This window comes from Amblyraja radiata, chromosome 27, assembly GCF_010909765.2.
Source record: "Amblyraja radiata isolate CabotCenter1 chromosome 27, sAmbRad1.1.pri, whole genome shotgun sequence".
Taxonomy (NCBI): domain Eukaryota; kingdom Metazoa; phylum Chordata; class Chondrichthyes; order Rajiformes; family Rajidae; genus Amblyraja; species Amblyraja radiata.
The window spans coordinates 20008292-20030022 of NC_045982.1; the positions used below are offsets into that span (position 1 = coordinate 20008292).

General features: G+C 41.1%; 1 long non-coding RNA gene across 2 annotated transcripts; it reads left to right on the forward strand.

Moving 5' to 3' along the window:
* The first annotated feature begins 15796 nt into the window (after positions 1 to 15796).
* Positions 15797 to 18935, forward strand: LOC116988555. 2 transcript variants are annotated; one of them, XR_004415988.1, is made up of 3 exons: positions 15797 to 15869; positions 17705 to 17992; positions 18583 to 18935. It is a non-coding gene; the product is annotated as an uncharacterized LOC116988555 (long non-coding RNA). The 2 variants fall into 2 exon arrangements; XR_004415987.1 differs by lacking the exon at positions 17705 to 17992 and having other exon boundaries at positions 15803 to 15869.
* The last annotated feature ends 2796 nt before the right edge of the window (positions 18936 to 21731 follow it).

Consider the following 21731-nt stretch of genomic DNA (forward strand, 5'->3'; position numbering starts at 1 on the left):
AGAAAGATTTGGCTTGACTTTTGCACTTAATATGTCTGTTTATAAGACCAGGGATAATGTACATATCGTTAATTGCATTATCAACTTTTTGGGCAATCTTCAAACATATATGTGAAACAGATATCTTTATTCCTGCTTCCCTTGAGAATGGCACCCCTTCTGCAGAAACAAATTATTTCACACTTCTGTGCGGCAAATTTTATCTGCCATTATTGTCCGTTCTTTCCATTACCTTGCTCAAAATGAGGAATTTCCTAAAATATATTTTATTCACAAAACTTGATAATGCAGTACTCTCATATGACACAGTTATTAGTACAAGCCATATTATTCTACATAATATTTACATTAAATCAACATGTACTTTTCATGTACTTGCATTCCTTGAGCTAACAGTGTAAGATGGTTTTAATAGCCGACCATGTTGCAGTGGTAGGAGGGCACCAAACCAGCGCTTCTCCAGAGAGACTCTGCAAGAGCTTCAGCACATTACTCCCCATGTAATCCTGGCTTTCTTCACTCTATCTTTGCCTTAGCTCTACCAAAGCTTTTCACTGTACCTGAGTGCATGTGATAATAATAAACCTAAATTTTGGATTATGCCAGTTTGCATTAGTTGGTCATGGACTGTTCCCTGCATTGATCAGTAGGTTTTAGGCAGACTGCGGTGTGTCTTTCACCAAGCTGATAATCTTCCCGCAGCAGTCGGTATGCACTTTCATCTGCAACCATGGGCGCAGTTGGCAGGACATAGAGTCCTTTGTTATGCATCTGTTCAGGGTAAACCTTGACAAAGATTACTGCATCTCATTAGACCCCATCTTGATGAACATATATTGTAGAAGGAGGTGGGTGATGGTTTTAATCCCTTTGGTGCTGCTTTCAGTGCAGAATGCGCAGTGCATGAAGGATTTGACAGGGAATGTCTCACCACCAGCCAAGTGTAGTTTTGATATTTGGTTGAAAGTTCTGATGATAAAGCGTTCTTTCAATTGCCTTTGACAGTCCAGCCCATGGAGTATTCTAACATGGCCCACGATCTTGTTTTTCCACAGAACCTCAGAATGTTGCCTGAGTGACGAGATCAAAGTGCTCTTCTGTACAAGCTTTTCCACAAGTTCATTCACAAGAGAAAGATGGTATGGCATAGTCCAACTGAAGAGAATACACACAGTAACATTGTCAAACCTAGCCTTCACAACACAGGAACAGAACAGTCTAAAGAAGGGTCTCGAACCGAAATGTCACCCATTCCTTCTCTCCAGATATGCTGCCTGTCCCGCTGAGTTACTCCAGCATTTTGTGTCTAAGATAGAACCACAGAGTTGTTTTTGTACAGCTTGATGTATTTCTCACAAAGTTAACCATCAGAATGAAAGCCCCATTGTCTATTCTTCGCCAATGTCTGTCGAATTCTACATTGCGTCTTTGGTGACCAAGTCTATTTTCAATATACAGACAATTTGGAAATCAGATCAGATGACTGCTGCAGCACAGAAGCAGCCATAGGTTGTATCAGCACCGCTCTTAGCAAACCTGAGGGAATCTCACCCCAGGTTCTTTCCTGATGACTAGGTTATTTCCTGAAATTGAGCCAAAGTACGATCACAGTGTGGTTCACTTCAGCTATACAATCCAACGATATCTTGGTACATGGTCCTCTGATCCATCTGTGCAAGCTGCAGTATGACAAAGGTTAAGACATCTGTGCAGCACAATGTGGAAACTGCAGTGTGACAAAGGTTAGGATAGTAGTATAGCACAACAACCTTTAGGCATTATCTGCAGGGCTTGTCCCACTGCGGGGACCTAATTTGCAAGTTTAGAAGCCCTCGACTCAAACTCGCAGCATGGTCGACATGTGGTTCCAGGAGGTCTATGTAACTCTCCTTCATGCTCGAGAGACGTTACAGCATACTCGAGGCCTCAGTTTGGTCAAGGAGTATTTTTTAGCATGCTGAAAATTGTCCGCGAGTAAAAATTGGTCGCCATGGAAAAAAATCAATATTATTTTTTACTCGTAGGTTTAGTCGAAGTAGGTCATAGTAGGTCGGCATGTTATTTGTAGGTAATCGAAGGCAATCAAAGGTAGTGGAAGGTAATCAAAGGTAGTCATAGATAGTGTTAGTATTGTCGAAGGTGGTCGTCTTCACTCTCCACTATTCGGTGTCCAATTTTCCCAAAGCTAGTCAAAGCTAGTCTTCAACATAGTCGAAGGAGATCGAAGGAGGTCTTACTACATAGTCGAAGGAGGTCTTCTACATATTCGTAGGAGTTTCTCTACATAGTCGAAGGAGGTCATAGGAGGTGTTCTACTTCGGCAATACAACAAGACCATGAGACTTTTTAAACTCTCCTAAACTCTTAGAAACTCGCAAATTAGGTCCCCGCAGTGGGACAAGCCCTTGAAGCACATCAATGTTCCTGATAGGTATTCATTGACGTACCCCAATGTTTTGGATGGGTATTCTTTGATGCACACTACAAGGTTCTTGATATTGAAAATCAAATAAAGGATTAAATAGCATGTAGGTTTGCCTGTATCAGTGTTATTGCATTTGTATATTAATGGTTTGAGAACATATTGTTATTGATGATGAGAAATTGGAAAATGCGCACAGTTCAAAGGGCAAAATCTGTGTAAAAAGTTGACTGTTCTGATTGGAATTTCAGAGTAGTACAGTAACTTGGACTGTGCTGCTCTCATTGTGCACGTAAATAAAGTGTCTGGTAAATGAGTGGAAGTTGTCGGAGTCCAGTTAATCGGTGACGACACATCATCCCACCATCTTCAGGGTAATTGGATCTGAAAGCAATAAGGACAGACAATCAGTTGGACAAGATAGTCTGAAGAAGGGTCTTGACCTGGAACGTCATCTATTGCTTTTCTCCAGAGATGCCTGACTCGCTGAGTTACTCCAGCATATTGTGTCTATCTTTGGTGTAAACCAGCATATGTAGTTCTTTCATACACAATCAGTTGGACAAGTTGCCAAAGAACAATGTTTTTTTTCTCTAATTAATTCACTCCCAAGAACAGATCAAACCGGTTGCAGCCGTTCATGCACTTGTGTATCTGGGGAAAAGACTGATGTCATCTATGTATGGGAGATTTTGACCAGTACTACTGCACCATGGGATCAGCTTCCCTCTTATACCCACCATTCCTGATGAACTTGGCAAAAGGTTTAATACATCACAATAAGATAAGATAGGGGAGAAAAGACAGCCTTTTTTAGTTTTTGATTAAATCACTTCCCACTCACTAATTAGGACCGTGCAACTGGTGTTTTGTATTACAGTCCTATCCAATTATGTATTTCTTCCTAGAATTCCATTTTGGGAAGCATTCCCAAGGTGTATGTTTTTCTGTTTAGGGTCTACTGGGCCAAAGTGACAAAGCAAGTGTCCATCCCATGTTTGCTTTTATATGGGTCTTATGTGAAACAAGCCGTAACAGATGAATGATTTCTAAAAATGCAACACTGGTTAACATGCAACAAATAATCATTAACATAGCTCTTAATAAGTAAAATTCACAGGATAGCACAGAAAGCAGATTTTGATGACGACGTTTTTACCCAAAGCTTCAGTTTTAACTCAAAACAGGAGTACGGTTTGTAGAAGCCAAGCTTTAATTAGTCCACATAAAGGCTGGAGCAACATTATTACAGAACAGGATCTGAGTTCTGTCCAGAATGTATGCACAAGCAGGAAATAGTTGTTGCTCTTGGTGTACCAAAGGACATTACTTTGCACTGTTCATTAATTTATAATTGCCATAATCTGAGTCACTATTTTCTGATGAAGGCACTGAAACTGATTTGTGTTTGGTCTCTCAAGACTCCTTTGATAAAGTATGTTAATAATAAGCATCAACAAAATTCAAGACCATTGAATTAAAATGAATATTGCTGAAGACCACAATATTAATGTAGCTAAATGCTGAAAATGGCAGTTGTGGAAAAAATTAATTTAGAAAGAAATAAAAGTGAAACGAAAAGTTACAGACTTCGCAGGTTTGCTTCAAGAGACTTTATTGCTGATATCATGGAGAGATGGTGGCAGAAAATTGCTCACCAGTTCTCTGACTTCACAGCAGAATTAGCTGACAGTCATACTGTGCAGTAAATAACTTTTGTTTTTTGTTGAATACAACTATATGAAAATATGCTTCGTCCTTGGCTATATGTTTTCCTATAACTACCATCTACTACATGGGTACCAATTATTTCATGAAGCCCCTGTCCCACTTGGGCGACCTCCACTGCGATCTCTGACGACCTTGCCCGCGAACCATAGTCGCGGGAAGGTCACCACGAGGTCGTAGGAGGTCTTCGTCACTCCTTCATGGTCGAAAGTGGTCTCCGTGTAGTCGAGGCTTCAGCTAGGTCGCGGCGTATTTTTCAAGATGTTAAAAATTGATCGTGACTAAAATTAGGTCGCCGTGGGAAAAATCGATATTTTCTAGTCATAGGTCTAGTCGAGGTCGGTCGTAGTGGGTCGTGATGCTAGTCGTAGGTAGTCAAAGGTGGTCGAAGGTAGTCGAAGGTAATAGCTCCGGGGTGAAAAAAAGGTCAGTAGGAAAAAAAAGGGATTTAAACAGCGGCACGTCACCTCGGTCCCTCCAGGGCATGTTCATTCATAGCTGGAGAGTTTTTTGGAGAGGAGACTTGTGTTTTAGAGATGGCACCAAAAAGGCAGCAGCGCACGGGGAGGGCACAACCATCAAAAAAACCTGGCATGCAGGTGTTGCCTTCCCAGGAGGAGGAGTGGCAGGAGGTGATGCCACATGAGGTGATAGTGCAGGAGAAGGTAACTCTGCATGAGAGACCCCTGGAGGAGGAGACCAGGGTGGTAGTGTATGTCCCCACCACCACCTCATCCTTCACTGCCTCATTTGAAGGCAGCAAAGCAGCCCTTTCTCCTGTGTCTGACACAGCACCAGAGGCAGATGCCCCATTGGTGGTGAGGGAGGGCTGGAGGAAGGTTATACCCTACACCTTCGCCAGGCAGCAGGAGGGGGACCTTGAGGAATGGTTCCAGCAGAATGCCATCCTATATGATAAGGAAAATGAGGGGTACAGGGACAAGGACAAGAATGGCATGCTTGCCATCCACTGCCCCACATGTGTGCTTAAAATTCCATCTTTTGTCAAAGTCCAGCGCCACTCTCTTCCAGTCATCTGGTGTACTGGGACAGTCCATCACATCATCTCCATTCACCCATTCTTGTGCTTCCTCTTCACCCTTGCTCTTCCCCTTCTGCTTCTCTTAAAAGGCTGCTGAAGCCAAAAGGCTACTGCAAACAGCAGTAGTTGTATTTTTACTAACATCCTCTAAACTAGTTCCTTCCTTGCTTGCATGGTTCAGAATGATTTGTTAGAGACCATCCTCGATTAAAAACTACATGGTCAAAGCCAGTCTTCAGCATAATCGAAGGAGGTCTTCTTCATAGTCGAGGGAGGTCTTCAACATAATCGTAGGAAGTCGTACACATAGGCGTGGAAGGTCATAGGTGGTCATAGGTCACCGTGACGTTGATTTTTTTTAAAAGTTGCTTTAGGTCGCCAGAGGTCATAGGTCACCACGACCTTGATTTTTTTAAAAAGTTGCTTAAGGTCGCCAGAGGTCGCAGTGGAGGTTGCCAAAGTGGGACAGGGGCTTTAGTCATAACATATTTTTTGCTTATGCTAATCTTATTCACCAACAGATGGTTAATACAAGTCAAACACAAAACAAGGGAATCAACATTATTCTATCTCATTTTTCAAGCCACCCACGCCACCATGCCCATTCCAAGCCAATCATAAGCCTTCCATTTACTGCAACCTATCTGCACTACTAGCGGTAGGGGGCGTGGGTGATCCACTGTAACTTCTCAGAAATGTAAACAAACTTCCTTATCTCCTCTACTATTTCATGTTTACATTTACCATCCACCCTTCAACACATTCCCAGACAAGAGGTAATATGTCTAATCTTACTTTACCGATTCCCACAAACTTTTCTGCACCTGATCAAGCGAGGGCTTCCAATTGTCACATCCAAAACACCCTTTTGTTACCTTGTTCAATTCCAATCAAAATTAAATACGGAAGGATATAATTTTTTCTTCCACAGTTCCCTCCTTGTTGATCTTTATGATCAACACTTATAGTAAGAAAGGGTAATAATATTTTCTCTCATTAATCTGTGGCAAAAATGGAGCCATATATATCCAATTATAATTTTGATTGAAACTGTCCTTGAGCAGGCAAAGAGATACCTCCTTGTGCATGTGAAGGAATATGGGCACAACCCCAACATTTTAATCAGATAAGGAAGCTTATTTACCTTACAGCAGCGAGTTCACTGGTTCTGTATGAAAGTTGTTAGTTAAATGTCATACTCCAACTTCTACCTTCATCCTGTTCTCGTAACTATCTTGATGCCTCACTTCACCCTCATATCCTCTCTGATACCACACAATGTTAGTTTATTCATAAGTTTTTAATACTACAATGATAGTTAATAAGTAATATGTCTACATTTTAATACTCTTTTATTTATCATTACAAAATTTTATGGTTCTTCTATTTCCTTCGAAGTTTCCGTCTGAGTGATGCAGTTTACATCTTGTAGCATGTGCCCAATTGGGTTTTTCTTTTACTTTTACTGCTGTTTGTGTTGTTAGTACAGGTAGCATCAAATATGGTCCTTTCCATCTAGGAGAGAAAGAATCTTTATTCATTACTCGCACACAAACCTGATCTCCTGGTTTAAACAAGTGCATATTTCCTTCTGCCGGAGGGACCTGTCCTGCTTAACTTTCTCATAGATTTTACCAACTATTTCACACATGGCTTGAGCATTTCTAAATTAGAGCTACCTTCTTTCTCAGGGCATTGATCACTATGGGCATAGCGTCTGGCCACAACAGCTGCCATACTTTGCCCAAACTAGCTTTTACTCTTTCTACCATTCCAGAGGATGTGGTTGATTTCGAGCTTTCGTCAAGTTCTGAACCATAGTTAATACAAGGCGTACTTGGACCAAAGCCATTGGTGACCTTGGCGGATCCTTAGTAGGCGGCCGTTGCTCTTGAAAAATAGTGTCCCATTCCTTTCTGACCCATGTGATCTTTCCTTCTGTGTCATTAGCAACTTTAAAACATGAATTGACTGTTTGTCCTTCAGCCTTTTAAAAAAAATCATTTCTCCTATTTCTTTGTTTTCACTGTTGCTGGAGGTCTAGTAGTTACGGTTAAGTGTGACTCAGAGGTGTCTCCCATCTCAAATTGATCCCTTTGGTTTTAAGAGAGGTTTGATATGATTTGATTCAATTTATTGTCATTATCTTCAATTAAGAGACAACAAAATGCTATTTCCCTTCCAGTCATACAAATAAAACAACACAAAAACACAGAACACAGCAGTCTACAACACAAACATCCCCACAATGGCACCAAAGTTCCCCACTATGAGGGAAGGAACCAAAGTCCAGTCAACCTCGTCACTGATGTTCCCCAATGTTCACCCATGGTCGGGCCTCCCGAGCCCTCCGCAGTCGCTGCTACAGGGCGGCTGGATGTTCAGGCCCTCTCGCCGGGAACGATGGAAACCCGACGTCGAAAGGTAGAACATCCTCAGCTGCCTGGACCTCTGAATCGGCCACCTCCCACCGGTGTCCGCGGCTCCCGAAGTCCACAGGCCAAGCTGGGCGGAGATTCGCGTTGGCGACCCCCGGCAAAGAGTCCCAGGACTCCATGATGTTGAAGTCAGCGCCGCCCGCGCTGGGACCTCCACAACCACAGCTTTGCGATGTCGATACAGCAGGCCCAACACTCCGGAGCTCCAAACGGCGATCCTAGATAAGGCCTCGACCGCTCTGCGATGTATCCAGCGCTGCGCCACCGCTGCTGAAGCTCTGGTCCGGACCCGGCAGGAAAGGCCACGCCAATCCAGTTGGAAGGCCGCGAGTAGGGGGGCAAGGGCGCGACTCGGATAATAGTCGCATCATCGCCATGAAGTGACTGAAGGATGGTTTCCCCCTTCCCCGCACATAAAATACTAAAAAAAAACAAGAACACACTTTAAACATAACAAAAAACAAAAAAGATAACCAGACTGTAGGCTGAGGCAGCCATCAACAGCGCTACCAGATGTCCAGTGGACCATTATTCCTATTCCCGGGACTCCAAAGAACAAATAAGGGGTCACTGTTAATTGTTTGAGTTTATTCAACCAGGGGGAGACCCTTTCCTGGTTTCCGGGATTAGGCAGGCACGTATATAATGCAGTGCAATGCATTCGCTTATGTTCTTGGCTGGTTTCAACAAGATATTGTAAATACTGGCCTTTTCAATACTGCACTCTTTGCAGAGCACAATGGATTTGATTAACCAATTGACTGTATGGATTGCTACTTAATTGCTAACAATATTGGATGGGCATCTTTAACCCTTGTTCTTCCTCCTTAATTAAATTGAGCAATTGATGTATTTGCATTTGAGGGAGTTCCATAAACATGCTGTCTGCAGTACAGTGTAAGACTGCTCCCAGTTTGCATAGAGCCTGTCTTCCCAGTAACGGGAGTGGGGCCGTTCTAGAGATTATAAAAATATCAGTACGGGGCGAGACACAAGCGAAGTGATCACATTCTCCCACTGCTAATTTTACCAATCTAGGTTAACCAATTTAAAAGCTTGAGCCTGTCTGGGCAGCAAAGAATTTGGTGAAGTGTGAACAGCTAGAGGCCCATTTTCAGCTTGGGACTCTCTGACATGTTCCTCCCATTTACTCTTAAATCGGGCTATAAAATCTGGGATCATCTCGTCTTTGTGTTGCAAGCATCACACCACCTCCCATATAGCACTATGTTTCTCGCTCCGCCCATTATAGCTTCCTTTCCTCTGTGGGGCAACCAGTGAGTGAGGGACTCATTTCCCTGAGCCTGTGATCATCATTTTGCTGCCACTTGCTTTGGTAAAATAGGCACAGGTCCCTCATTTCCCTCTATCTGCTTAACACCTTTCTCCTCCTCTAGGGGCTGGTGTCTTTTCCCCATCCCCGTCCATCTCCTTATTATTTCCATCAATTTTAAAGTTACATTTACCACTCCAGCTATCACTAATAACACTTCCATGGCATATATTAATTGTGCTCCCATCTCGCCAACCCATTTCTTGTTTAGAGTTGAGTAGGGCAGAGATAGCTGAAACTTCCCTTGTCTTGCCAATTTCCATTTAATTGATTAGCTAGATTACCATAAAGATTTACCGGACATCCCTTTATTAATATGACATTTGCTGGCAATCCCAGTGGAAAAATGGGATCTCCTACCTCTTCCCGGTGTCTTTTAGTCTTTTTTTATCACCTTTGCAGTGTTCTTTCTTATCTGCATCTTTCCCTCCTGGACCACCTGCTTCTTTTCCACAAGCCTCCCTCTATCAGTAGGATCAGGTTTCTCTGATCAACTACTGTTGCCTCCCATATTCTTCTCTCAAGTCTGTAAAACAAAAGTCATGTTTCCGCGGACAATGTCTTATAATATTTTATTTACGTTTGCGCTCACCGGTTTTACTCCGTCTGCGAACCTCGAAGTCACCTTTCAATTTCTAAAGCGCGCTTTACGGCACCTGCCCCCCCCCCCATCCCCTTTTCAGTTTGGACTATTATATCATTCCCTTTTATTTCCTCTATATTCGTTCAAATCCTGTTACAATTGGGACCTTGCTCGCTGCGCCAAATTCTGTGGCAGAAATTAATTTAGAGGAAAATAAAAGAAAAAACGAAAAGTTACAGATTTTGCAGGTTTGCTTCAAGAGACTTTATTGCAGGATATAATGGAGAGATGGCGGCAAAAAACTGCTCACCAGTTCTCTGACTTCACAGCGAATTACTTATCTCCTCTACTATTTCATGTTTACATTTACCATCCACCCGTCAACACATTTCCAGACAAGAGGTAATACGTCTAATCTTACTTTACCGATTTCCACAAACTTTTCTGCACCTGGACAAGCGAGAGCTTCCAATTGTCACACCCAAAGCACCCTTTCGTTACCTTGTTCAATTCCAATCAAAAATTAAATATGAAAGGATATTCATTCTTTCACAGCAGTGAATATTTGTTTCACAGAATCGAGGGAGAGATACAAATTAATACTTTTTGACATACATTTGTGTTCTGAACCTGAGGTGTGCAGGGCATCATTTCAAACTCATAGATGCAATAGACTGTTCAGGATGGTACACATTTCGGGATGGCAGGAGGGCATTCCTTGGTTGATAAAATCAAGAGTCAACAATATCAATGGAACCAATGAAATTATTGCTTGCAGCAAAATAACATGCCGATAACACAATACACATATATAATATATAATAGACAAAAAAAATAAAACAAATAATAACCCCAATACTAGTGCAAAAAAAGCCATAAGGTTTAGTGCAACCCAAGTCAGTCCATAGTTCATTGGTTAATGTTGTGTAGTGATCAAGATGATTGTTGGGAAGAAGCTATTCTTGAACCTAGTGGTCGTGGTTTTGAGACTCCTATTACTTCTTACCAAAGAAGCAAAATGGAAATGGCCAGAGTGGTGGTGTGAGTCTTTGATGATGGTGGCTGTTTTCATGAAGCACTTCCTATAGATCTCTTTGATGTTGGGGAGATCAGTACCTGTGATGCATCGAGCGATGTCCACCACTTCTGTAATCTCTTTCGTTCCAGGGCATTCAACCTCCTGAACCAGGCCGCAATGCAGCCTGTCAATATGCTATCCACCATACATCTAGAATTTCATGAGTGTATTTGTCGACATACCGGATCTTCTAAGGAAGTAGAGGCATCAATGTGCTGGACACAGGACAGGTCTACAGAAATATGCACACTCAGGAACCTGGTTTTGTTGTCTTTCCCCAGCACCAACTAGTCCATGAAGACAGGTTCACGGTTCCTCAGCTTTCCCCTTCCACAGTCAACATTCAGCTTCTTGGACTGATTGGAAAACAGATATGAAATTTTCTTGCAGAAAACTGAGAAGTTATTCATTTTAGTCAGAAAACTGAGCAAGTTGTTTAAAAGGTTTACCAAAATACTGCCTGGATTTAAGGATATTAGCGATAAGGAGAGGTTGGACAAACTTGGATTGTTTTCTATGAAACGTCGGTATAGATATAGGTAGCCAGAACATTTTCTGCAACGTGGAAATATCAAAGAGGACATAGCCTTAAGGTCAGATGGCGGAAGATTTAAACGAGAAGTGTCTGGTAAGTTTTTTATGCAGAGAATGGAGATGCCTAGAATGCACTGTCAGAGGTGGTGGTGGTAGCAGATATGATGAGCACAATGATATAGAAGGATATGGATCATGTGCAGACAGAACAGATTAACTTGGCTTCATGTTTAGCAGAGACATTGTGGGCCGATGTGCCTGTTCATGAACATGTTCTATGTTCTATGTACATAGGGCTTTATAAAGACGATGCAAGTACAAGGACAAGCTAATGTAAAACTTGCTGATGTAAATGTTGTCCAACCACAATTTCATCACAGTTTCTAACAGATGATAAGACCTCAGCAAGTGAGTGGAGGGAAATTACTAATTTTGTGTCAGATTATGGCATCGCAGTTATGCAAATGAACTTCAGTGAGGGAGTTATTTCCCTAAATCCAGTGAAGTGTAATTTAATATTATAATGGCAGTTTTTACAATGTTCTCAAAGTCCAACTTCGATAACCATTAATTGTCGGAGATGATTGAAGGTATAGCCTAACACACTCACAACACACAAAAAACAGCAAAGATGAATCTTCCAGATGTCGTTTCCTGCTTTTTTATTAAAGTAATACAAAACAAAGAAATAACTCATAACTTTCCGTTCTTAATCGCTGTTCCATTCACGTCATATAAATCACATAAAAGCTCCTTCTTATAAATGTATGTCGTCTTGTAACATGTGTGTGTCGTGATCATGATAGAAAACTATTTCCACTCATTCTCCGACACCAAACTGAAACTTCTAAACTGAGCGTCTGCGCCAGACTCCGCTAACAAAAGAACACACCCCTACTAAGTATCAAATCCCAACTACAAAAATAAAGGCAGATAAAAACTAAAACTAAAAATATCAGACATGATAATAATACTGACTTAAGCTTAATGGCTCCTAGAAATATATTCAACAAAGGTTTTGTTTAAAGAGTAAATATAGCAAGAATATATTTGGAGGTAAACATTTTTAAACAGAAGTCAGAGATTTAAATTTACTTTCAAAAGGAATACTATTGACATTGGAGACAAAAGGTGCAGCTTGTCATTATAATCTGCAACATGCTTTCTTGAAGGATAGTGATAACGTATTCACTAATAATTTACAAAAGGGAATTGGATAAAATTTGAAGGGCTAATGGGAGAATGTATATTAAAATAATCAAGTCAATGGACATGAGGGCAAGTCAATGGATATTTTTTGAGGTGTAGATTCTTAAGAGATCCTTGATTAGTAAGGGTGAGAGGGGTTATGGTGACAAGGCAGGAAAATGGGGTTGAGGGTAAAAGATAGATCAGCCATGATTGAATGGCAGAGTAGACTTGAAGGATCGAATGGCCTAATTCTGCTCTAATAACATGAACTTATGAACATCATGAATATTTTAAAAGATCCTACTACTATCGTCCAGTAGCCTTGACATCAACCATCATGAAATGTTTTGAAAGGCTAGTTATGAAATACATTAAATCCAGTGTATGAAGTGGCCTTGACCCACTGCAGTTTGCCTACCGCCACAACAGGTCCACGGACGATGCCATTGCCCTAGCCCTACACTCACCCTTGGAACACCTAGATAAGAGAGACACCTACAGTATGTGAGACTCCTATTTATAGACTACAGCTCTGCCTTTATACCATCCAAGATCATTATCAAACTCGCTGGACACGGAGTCAGCACTCATCTCTGCATCCTTGACTTCCTGACCAACAGACCCCAATCAGTAAGGATAAGGGACAAATCATCATCCTCTGCAATAATCATCAACGCTGGTGCTCCACAAGGATGAGTTTTCAGCACCCTTCTTTACTCCTTGTAAAACCAGGACTGTGCAGCATGTACAAATCTAATTCAATTTTCAAATTCACAGACGACACCACCATTGTGGAACGGATAATAACGGATATCAAATAATGTACTCTACAGGAAGGAGATTGAGAACCTCGTGTCCTGGTGTTGAGACAACAACCTTTCCCGCAATGTCAGCAAGACAAAGGAGGTAGTGATCGACTTCAGGAAGCAAACCCATACCACAGTTTGCATTGAGGGCGTCGAAGTAGAGATGGTTGAAAACTTCAAATTTCTAGGAGTCAATATCACCAAAAAAAAAATTCTAGACCACCCACATTGAAGCGACGATCAAGAAAGCACACCAATGCCTCTACTTCCTTAGAAGGCTTAGGAAGTTTGGCATGTCCCCAACAACTCTCACCAATGTCTACAGATGTACCATAGAAAGCGGGATGCGTCATAGCTGAGTTTAGGAATAGCTCCATCCAAGACCACAAGAAATTGCAGCGAATTGTGGACGCAGCCCAGACCATCCAACCTCCCTTCCATTGACTCCACTTATACCTCACACTGCCTCGGCAAGGCCAGCAGCGTAATCAAGGATGAGTTGCACTCTGTCTATTCCCTCTTCCCCCCTCTCCCATCAGGTTAAAGGCATAGAAATGTGAAAACGCCCACCTCCAGATTTAGGGCCAGTTTCTTCCCAGTTGTAAGCAGGCAACTGAATTATCCTACCATAACTAGAGAGTAGTCCTGAACTACTATCTACCTCATTGGTGACCATCAGACTATCTGTGATCCATGATCGGACTGGCTTTACCTAGCACTAAACGTGTATCTGTACCCTGTAAATGGCTCAATTGTAATCATGTATTGTCTTTCCGCTGACTGGTTAGCACGCAACAAAAGCTTTTCACTGTACCTCAGTACACGTGACAATAAACTAAACTGAGCTGAACAGAGCAAGCTCAATGGTTCCCTGATAGACTAAACCACTCCGATTCTATGACATATGTTTTGTAACAAAAAGCAGCTTATTGATCTGAAGAAGGGTCCCAACACAGAAAGTCACCTATCCATGTTCTCCAGAGGTGCTACCTGATCTGCTCAATTACTCCAGGACTTTGTGTCTTTTATTTTGTAAACCAGAATCCGCAGCTCCTTGTATCTTCTTGATTTGTCCTTGACTTTTTCTCATCAAAGTGATCACTAGTTACACTAAGTGAAGAGTTGCATATCTAAGCCACTAATACACCTCCTTACAGTTCCTAGGATTTTTGTGTGTGTTGGTGCTGGACATTTTGAGTCCAGAAGGCTTAGTGGGTAAGGCAGCATATATAGAGCACAATGGACAGATGTGTTTTGGGTTGACATCCTTCTTCATACTTTTTTGATTCATGTCAGCAATAATATGGAATAATAGGAATATCTGATGTAATTCTGTCTATGAATGTTTTCATATACTCAGCAAAATTATAACAGTTTATCATCACTATGAGACCACTTCACCCTAACAAAATAACATACTTTAAATGCATAAGTACAGCATTGGAATTACAGATTTCTGCTTGCAATGTACTGGGGAGTTATAGATTATGTGTGCATCCTAGATATTTCTATTGAAGAGAGAATCAACAGATGTTTTAACTTCAAAATTCTTCATTTGACCCTTTACATATAATTGTTCCATATATTAACTGATACTTTTGCTGATGAGAGGATTTATTTTTAATCAGAATATCCCCAGTTGAAGGGACCAGAGAAAGATAATAGAAAGTTCCTGCTTGTTTTAAAACTGTGGGCAAATGAGCGAGGGAATCCCTTCGCAAAAGTAGAATTTTAAGCTTATTTTTGTCGATAAATTAACTGTAATCAGCTTATTATCCCTTGGGAAGACATTCTGCTTTAATCATCAGCAAAACTATTGGTGCAGATGGGAGGTGAGTTTTTCAATAAATAGGCACCCCACTTTCTAACATGTCAGAGTGAGGATTCTCTGTTCAAAGAATAGTGTTGGTTCAAAAACTCAAGACACCCCAATCATTAGCGTTTTCTCTTTCTGTTTACTACTAGTAAGGTAGCATGATAAAAGGCAGTTTTGAAAAAAAAAAACATTTCCTGTCTTACGTTCTTAAGACAGTGACAAAAGTCTCAACAAAGTCAATCTTTTGTGTGGTTTTATTGTCAAAAAATGCATGATGCCAAGGTGAACGAGGAAGGAAATGGATTCGTTCTTAAGTGCTATGTAATAACAAACTCACTATTTTGTGTGATTAGTTGCTTAATATAAATATACCTCCACATCCGTTAATGCTAAAATAAGCCAAATAGGGAAGGCAATAGTGGGTCACACTGACTGTGAAATTGAAAGATCTTTCACGCCGATGATTCTATTCCTGGCTGAAGGAGAAAGTGGAATCTGCAGTAAGGACAGGGCTGACACAAAAAATGGGGTGGGGGTTATGAAAGACAAGCTCAAGTAAATCACGTACTTAATTCATTTCTCTTATTGAGTCGCATCAATTCCTTTTTGCTCTCATTAGATATTGTTTCATTGATACTGTATTTTGTGTAAAAGATTGGAATTTTTAAAAATGTATTGTTAATTAACACAGTGAATAAATAATCAAAGGCCTCTCATTATCAGTTTGGAGAAGGATCATGTTCTTAGATCCTGAAATGCATAATGAGAGTCCCTGCTTTTTCAGCACTTGCAGTAACCCAGTTTACAGCAGTCCGATTGCATTGTGGGATTCTTTGGGTGATTAGTTCTAGGTCAGCTTGGATGCCTGGCTTCACTGTGTGTGGGTTCAAACAACAGGGTAAGCATCAAACATGTGTGCTACAGTCTTTCAGGAACAGATGTTAAAACTAAATGCACTGCAATGCTTCATATGTGCTTTCCCCCCCACTGTTAGCTGCTGAAATGATATTATTTTTTTTAAATATTATAATCTTAATAGAGAAAGAGGCCTTCCTTGACATGTTCATGTCAAGGGCTGCAGCTACAGAGGTTTAATGGGTTGTACTAAAAGAAAAATCTGCAGGAAAGGTGTGTTAAAAGGTTAAAGACAAAAATAACCAGTAAGCAATTTTCTAACACAGTAATGCTTAATTGTATTCTGGTCTCACACTGTTCAGAAATGGACAGTAGGCCTCCTAAAAGGGGCATGGCATGTGTGTATTATAAGAAATGGATGATTAATTGAAAGCTCCAGGGAAGAGAATGAAATGAAAAGAAACCCACAAATGGTTGCTTCTAATTGCCCAATGTTTTAATGTTATAAAGCGAATATCCGCACACACACACACACACACAGATACAGTTGCCTCTGATTGCCGTGTTTTATTCTTTATTTTTTGGTCAGATGCATTCAGACGGTGGCATTTTGAGAGGATTCACTGATGTGGTGTTTATTTTATGGTGTGAAGCTTTGCTATGTTTCCTTCTGTGTTTAAATGGAACGATCTAATTTTACGGCACAGAAAAGAGCTATTGGGTCTTTTGCGTATATTTTGAAAAGTCAATGTCCTGGATTCCTGTGCTCTCTCCAAAATCAAATTTTTTCTGCTTTCTCTTTAATGGCATTGTGAATTCTGTTTTGTAACTAAGCTATGTGCAAATCTCACACCCTCTCCCTCTGTTCTTCTGGTGGTAATCTTAAACATGTACCTTTTGAGTTCTTAAATTGCTCCCATTTATCTTCGCAAAACACATTTTGGTAAACATGTAACATTTCATAACTCTAATATGTTGCATTTTTCCTCATAACCAAAGCCTTTTCCTTTTGACATAATTTAGGTGAATCTCTTCTGTATCCACTGTAATCCCATTGATAGTGAACAGTCTATATGAGGCTCTTTGTGGAATTATTTTTTGAGGACTATCTATTTATCTTGGTGTTCATTTCTGAGCAAGGAGAGGAAAGTCTGCTTGTTGCTCTAAAACTGCATCTACAGCAAAAATGGGAGAGTCTTTAAAGTTTTACTTTAAGCCTTTAGGAGTTCTGAATTTTCCAAACCGATTGTAACTGATATTTTATGTTGAGGCATAAGGCAAGAGAAAGACAATAAAAATAATTGTAGTTTATTTTCTCATTCTAAGAAATAGCAGAATTTTGAAAGAAAGTCCAGTTCAATTGAAGAGTGAAAATGGGAAGAGAAAGAGTTGAGTGGAAGCTTGTTGATGGTGAGAAATCTCCAACCTTTGAATAACCACATGATAAATGAGGTGGTAGTGAAGGTGGGGGCGAGGTGAGTAACATCTGAGCAAAGAAGAGAGGCAATGAATTGGTAATTCAAAGAGGGGGAAAAAATAGGGTGGTGGTAAAGGAAAGAATTGGGGATGTATAAGTAAAGGGAGAAACACAGTGATTGAGGAAGTGAAGTGCCAATTTCTGTGTAACTCCCATTTACAAAGCAAACAGAAGAATGAAGTTCCAGGAAGAGAGGCAGAAGAGAGAGAAAGAAAGAACAATATGAAAACATTAAGAAATAATGGGCTAGATATTTATCTACACTGTTCTTCTGTTGCAAATGTGTATTTTGTGTCTCCCTAACATTGTTTAAAAAATCTTTTTTTTTTAGTGATATTTCGTTGTATTATAATAAGCTGCATTGTCAGGCTCCCTTGTAACAGTAGTTGAATTTCCTACAGCAGCAACATCATTAGCCAGCCCTTCAAAGAAAAGGCACACAATGCCTCATCCAATTGCTAAGGGTGGAGAGCAAGCTCCCATTCTTACAAAGAGAAACCTTGAGAAACTCTTGACTCCCATCACACGCTGGAGGCAGGACCTCTGTTTAAGGGGCCATGGAGATCTTCTTGGCCCATCTGCAATGAACTGGCAGGAAGGTGCCGGGGAGGTCTTGGCTGCAGGCAACATTGCCCGCATTGGTTAACTGTGTTAAAAAAGGACCTCATGACCTCAGACGATTAATCAAGGTGAGTCCTCCCAATGAAAGACTTGCTTGTTCCATCTGTCTTTTCACTTCCATTCACAGTTTATTAACATCATCCTGTGGAACACAGTCGTGACATCACTCAAACACATGAGCACCTTTTGCCACTTTTCTCACCTCTATCTCTCTTGCCATGTCCCTGCTACTCTGAGTCTTTCTCTTTTGCTTTTTCTTTCTTTTCCTTTCCCAGCTACTTTCCAGTTGCATCTCTCTTCCTCTATGGGCCTCTCTCCATTTCCACATATCTCCCCATATGCCTGTCCCTCCCCCTCACTCCTTCTCTCCCCATTTCTCCCAACTCCTCAGTCAGTGCTCTATTCCTTTCTTTGGTCTTAGAATTTCTGTTAAATGAGGTCTGAAGATTGCCCTGCACACAGCACTGAAGTCCAGCACCAACATTCAGTGTGATTCCATGCATCAAATATCTCATTTATTGACTCCACAGTGTGTCTTTTCACCCTCTCCAATAATCACCTCCCATACCTTCTGCATGACTATTGCATATAATCAGCCAATAATTCACAAGACCTGTGTGCTCTGCTGCCTTTTGCAACATTGTTTTATCTGTTTTAGGTAAATATCACCAAAGGTGGTGATTAGGTGGACGTCTCTCCAGACTTAAGGGGAAAACCTACACGCAACGGGCGGATTTGAAAGGAAATGGTGGACCAGATGCGTGCTGGAGCAAAAGAGCCCCAGGCACCAGAAGAAGCAGAGCTTTCTGAAATCTGCTGGGTATGATTTCATTGCACTTTAGCACAACCTCACTCATTGGTACAGGTATCTTCACCTGGTACAATTGCATCTACAACTAAATCTTTACCTGGTCGGATTGCATCTACAATCAAAGTGCAATGTACAGCACCATATGTATAATTAACCATTTTCCATCAATAGGAATTAAAGTGGAACTTTGGCCTCATGAATACAATGCCTTCTTTTTCTTGCGCATGGATGCCTTATAGCCCACATGTCTCCGAGGTGCACTTGGACAAGTAGACACCCATGGTTTCTGCATCGCATTTGTTACAGACATTTTGTCTCATCATCAGACATGCCTGATAACTGCAGTGAGAATGTTTAGTATCTCCTTCACATTTCAGCAGACCAGGATTAGAGGATACAAACTCATCCATCATCTTGCCTTAACAGAAATCTTAAAATGCATGCAATTGAATAGAAACATGTTTAACACAGACACCAGTAATGTGTATGTACACATATTCCTTTTGCAAGGGATAGATAACTACGGAGGTTTATGACATACTGTGTCGGACTCCAATAAAATGGGAACTTTTGCCATGAGAGCAATATTGTCGTGTGGGCGAAGCTTGTAATCAGGTGCATGGTCATAATCTTGGCTGGTCATAGATTTTTTCCAAGGCTTCATTGGAAATTTCTGCTCTTGCAAAAGTGTCATGTAAAGCAGCCAATCCCAGGCCAGTAGCTTCAAGAGGTAATGTCTCTGACAGTACTTTCAAAATGTGTGTGGAAATCAATACTTTCAAGAAGATCCCAATCTGCAGCATGATGTAAACATTATCACCATCATTATCTGGCATGCCTGGTGATAAGATGAAATGTCTATGGTTCAGCATTGCTGGAGGACCATCTATTCCATTTCTTTGCAAGGTTCCCTGAGAAAGAGTGAAGGGTGCCCTGTGGCACAGTTTGCTGTCCCAGCGTAGCACTGGAGTCATATATAGAGAAGAGTGGTGCTGTACTTGAGCACCCCTTGTTCCAGTGCATCAGTCACCATAGAGCTCAGATATTGACTGTGAGGGTAGAGACTAAACTAAAGGGACACATTTTCTAAAAGGAGACATCTAGTCGAGGTAGACTGGAATCAGGCAGGAGAGGAAGGGGAATTATTGTTTCAGAAGTATCCACACATGTTGACTTCCATTGGAGGTTCGAACTTGGAGGGACAGAACTTTATTGCCTTCCATCACAGTGTAAAATGTTGATTCCGCTGTGGTGGATGTTTATGTTAAATTCTATTGTGTATTGTGTTCTTTTTATTCATATGGCTGTATGGTAACTCAAATTTCACTGTACCAATTGGTGCATGTGACAATAAATGTGAACTTGAACTTGAACAGATGAGTCCTATGAAATGGAGGCATTGAAGAAGACTAATGGACTTGGATCATTGCATGAGATGACCAGGTATCATGGAGGAGTCCATGTCCATTTCATCTCAGGAGTTGGCACAGAGCCAGGGAGAATCCCTCTTCCACTTTGGAAATGATTCATTCTTCTGTGCCAAGCAATGACAATGTTGAGGAAGCAGCAGCTAAGAAAGCATGTCCTTCCTCAATTGAGACCCAGTCTCTGTCCCCCCAGAGCTCTGCCAATCCTGAGCCCAACACAGAGTGATTGCCAAGGGCAGCAGGACATGGGTGCTATCAGGGAACAGAGCCATGATGCATGGTCCATTTGTCAGCTGCTCTGCGCTCTGTTGGTGATGCAGGAACTGAGATCCCTGTTCTCTCTGCTGTCAGGCACAATCCTTACCTGTCCAACCAAGCTTGTTTCCCCACATTGCAAATGCATCAGTTATTAACCTCAGAGTATGGAGCCAGCCCATCAGGGACATACCAAGAGGACATCTTTATCTTGGAGATAAGTGGTGCTCATGCCTCCATCAGTTTGGTGGCATTCTTAGGGGAAGAACCGCAGTGCAGTGGTAGGGCTTCCAACCCTACATGGAAAATCATTAAAACAAAGAGACACCTGTGGTCAGTAGATTTTGATTTACGTTTGTGTTACATTGGGTTGGTCATATTATTTGTGTGCCTGACACCAGTTTTCCTTCAAACAGATATTATTACAAGCTCTGAGGGAAGGAGAATACTAGGTGGGCAGCAACAAAATATCCAAGCACGTTTGCAAAGTCTCTTTGAAGGAGTGCAATATTCCCAGTGACTTGGGAATAATTCACTAACGACTGCTCAAAGTACTAAAGGAGCATTTGGGATCTTAAGTTCCTGGGAGCACACAGAAACACTGCCTAGTGGCAGAAGAAGTGTACTAATTCACAAACCATCCATCCTGACAACACTATCTGCTTAATCTGCAGAATAGTCTGCAGTTACCACAGTGGCCTCATCGGGACCGGAATAGGGTTCTGAATAGAAGCAAGTTATCCTCAATCACAAGAGAATGCTGAAGAAGATGACTGTTCTTCAAGCTTGCTTTTCAACCAAGTATTCTGTTTCAATAAAGTTATTTACCCATTTGAGCAGCTTGTGGTGAGCGCAGTCTTTTAATATAACTGGCGACAATTTCCCATGCTGTGAATGTTTTTGTTCCTTCCCTGATTTAACCAGTTGAATGCATGGAATTATTTGTTCAGTTACCCCTTCAACGCATGGGATGAATGCCATCATAAGTGGATGCAAGCTTTAACCTATCCAAATGTATTGTCCAAGTAAAAGGTCCTCTTACTATTTGATGTTATTTTGTTCTTTGTTTATTGTTCACACTATAATTTAAGGTGAAAACTACTGAACCAAGCTGCATTAATGCAATGTGGGTGGCTTGTTGTGGAGACATTATTTGAAAAAATGAATGGATGAATGAATGAATATGTTTATTGGCCAAATATTCACATACAAGGAATTTGCCTTGGTGCTCTGCCCACAAGTGACAACATGACAGTGACAGTTAGGAATGACACATAAAACATTAAACATGAATAATAAAACATTATCAATTAA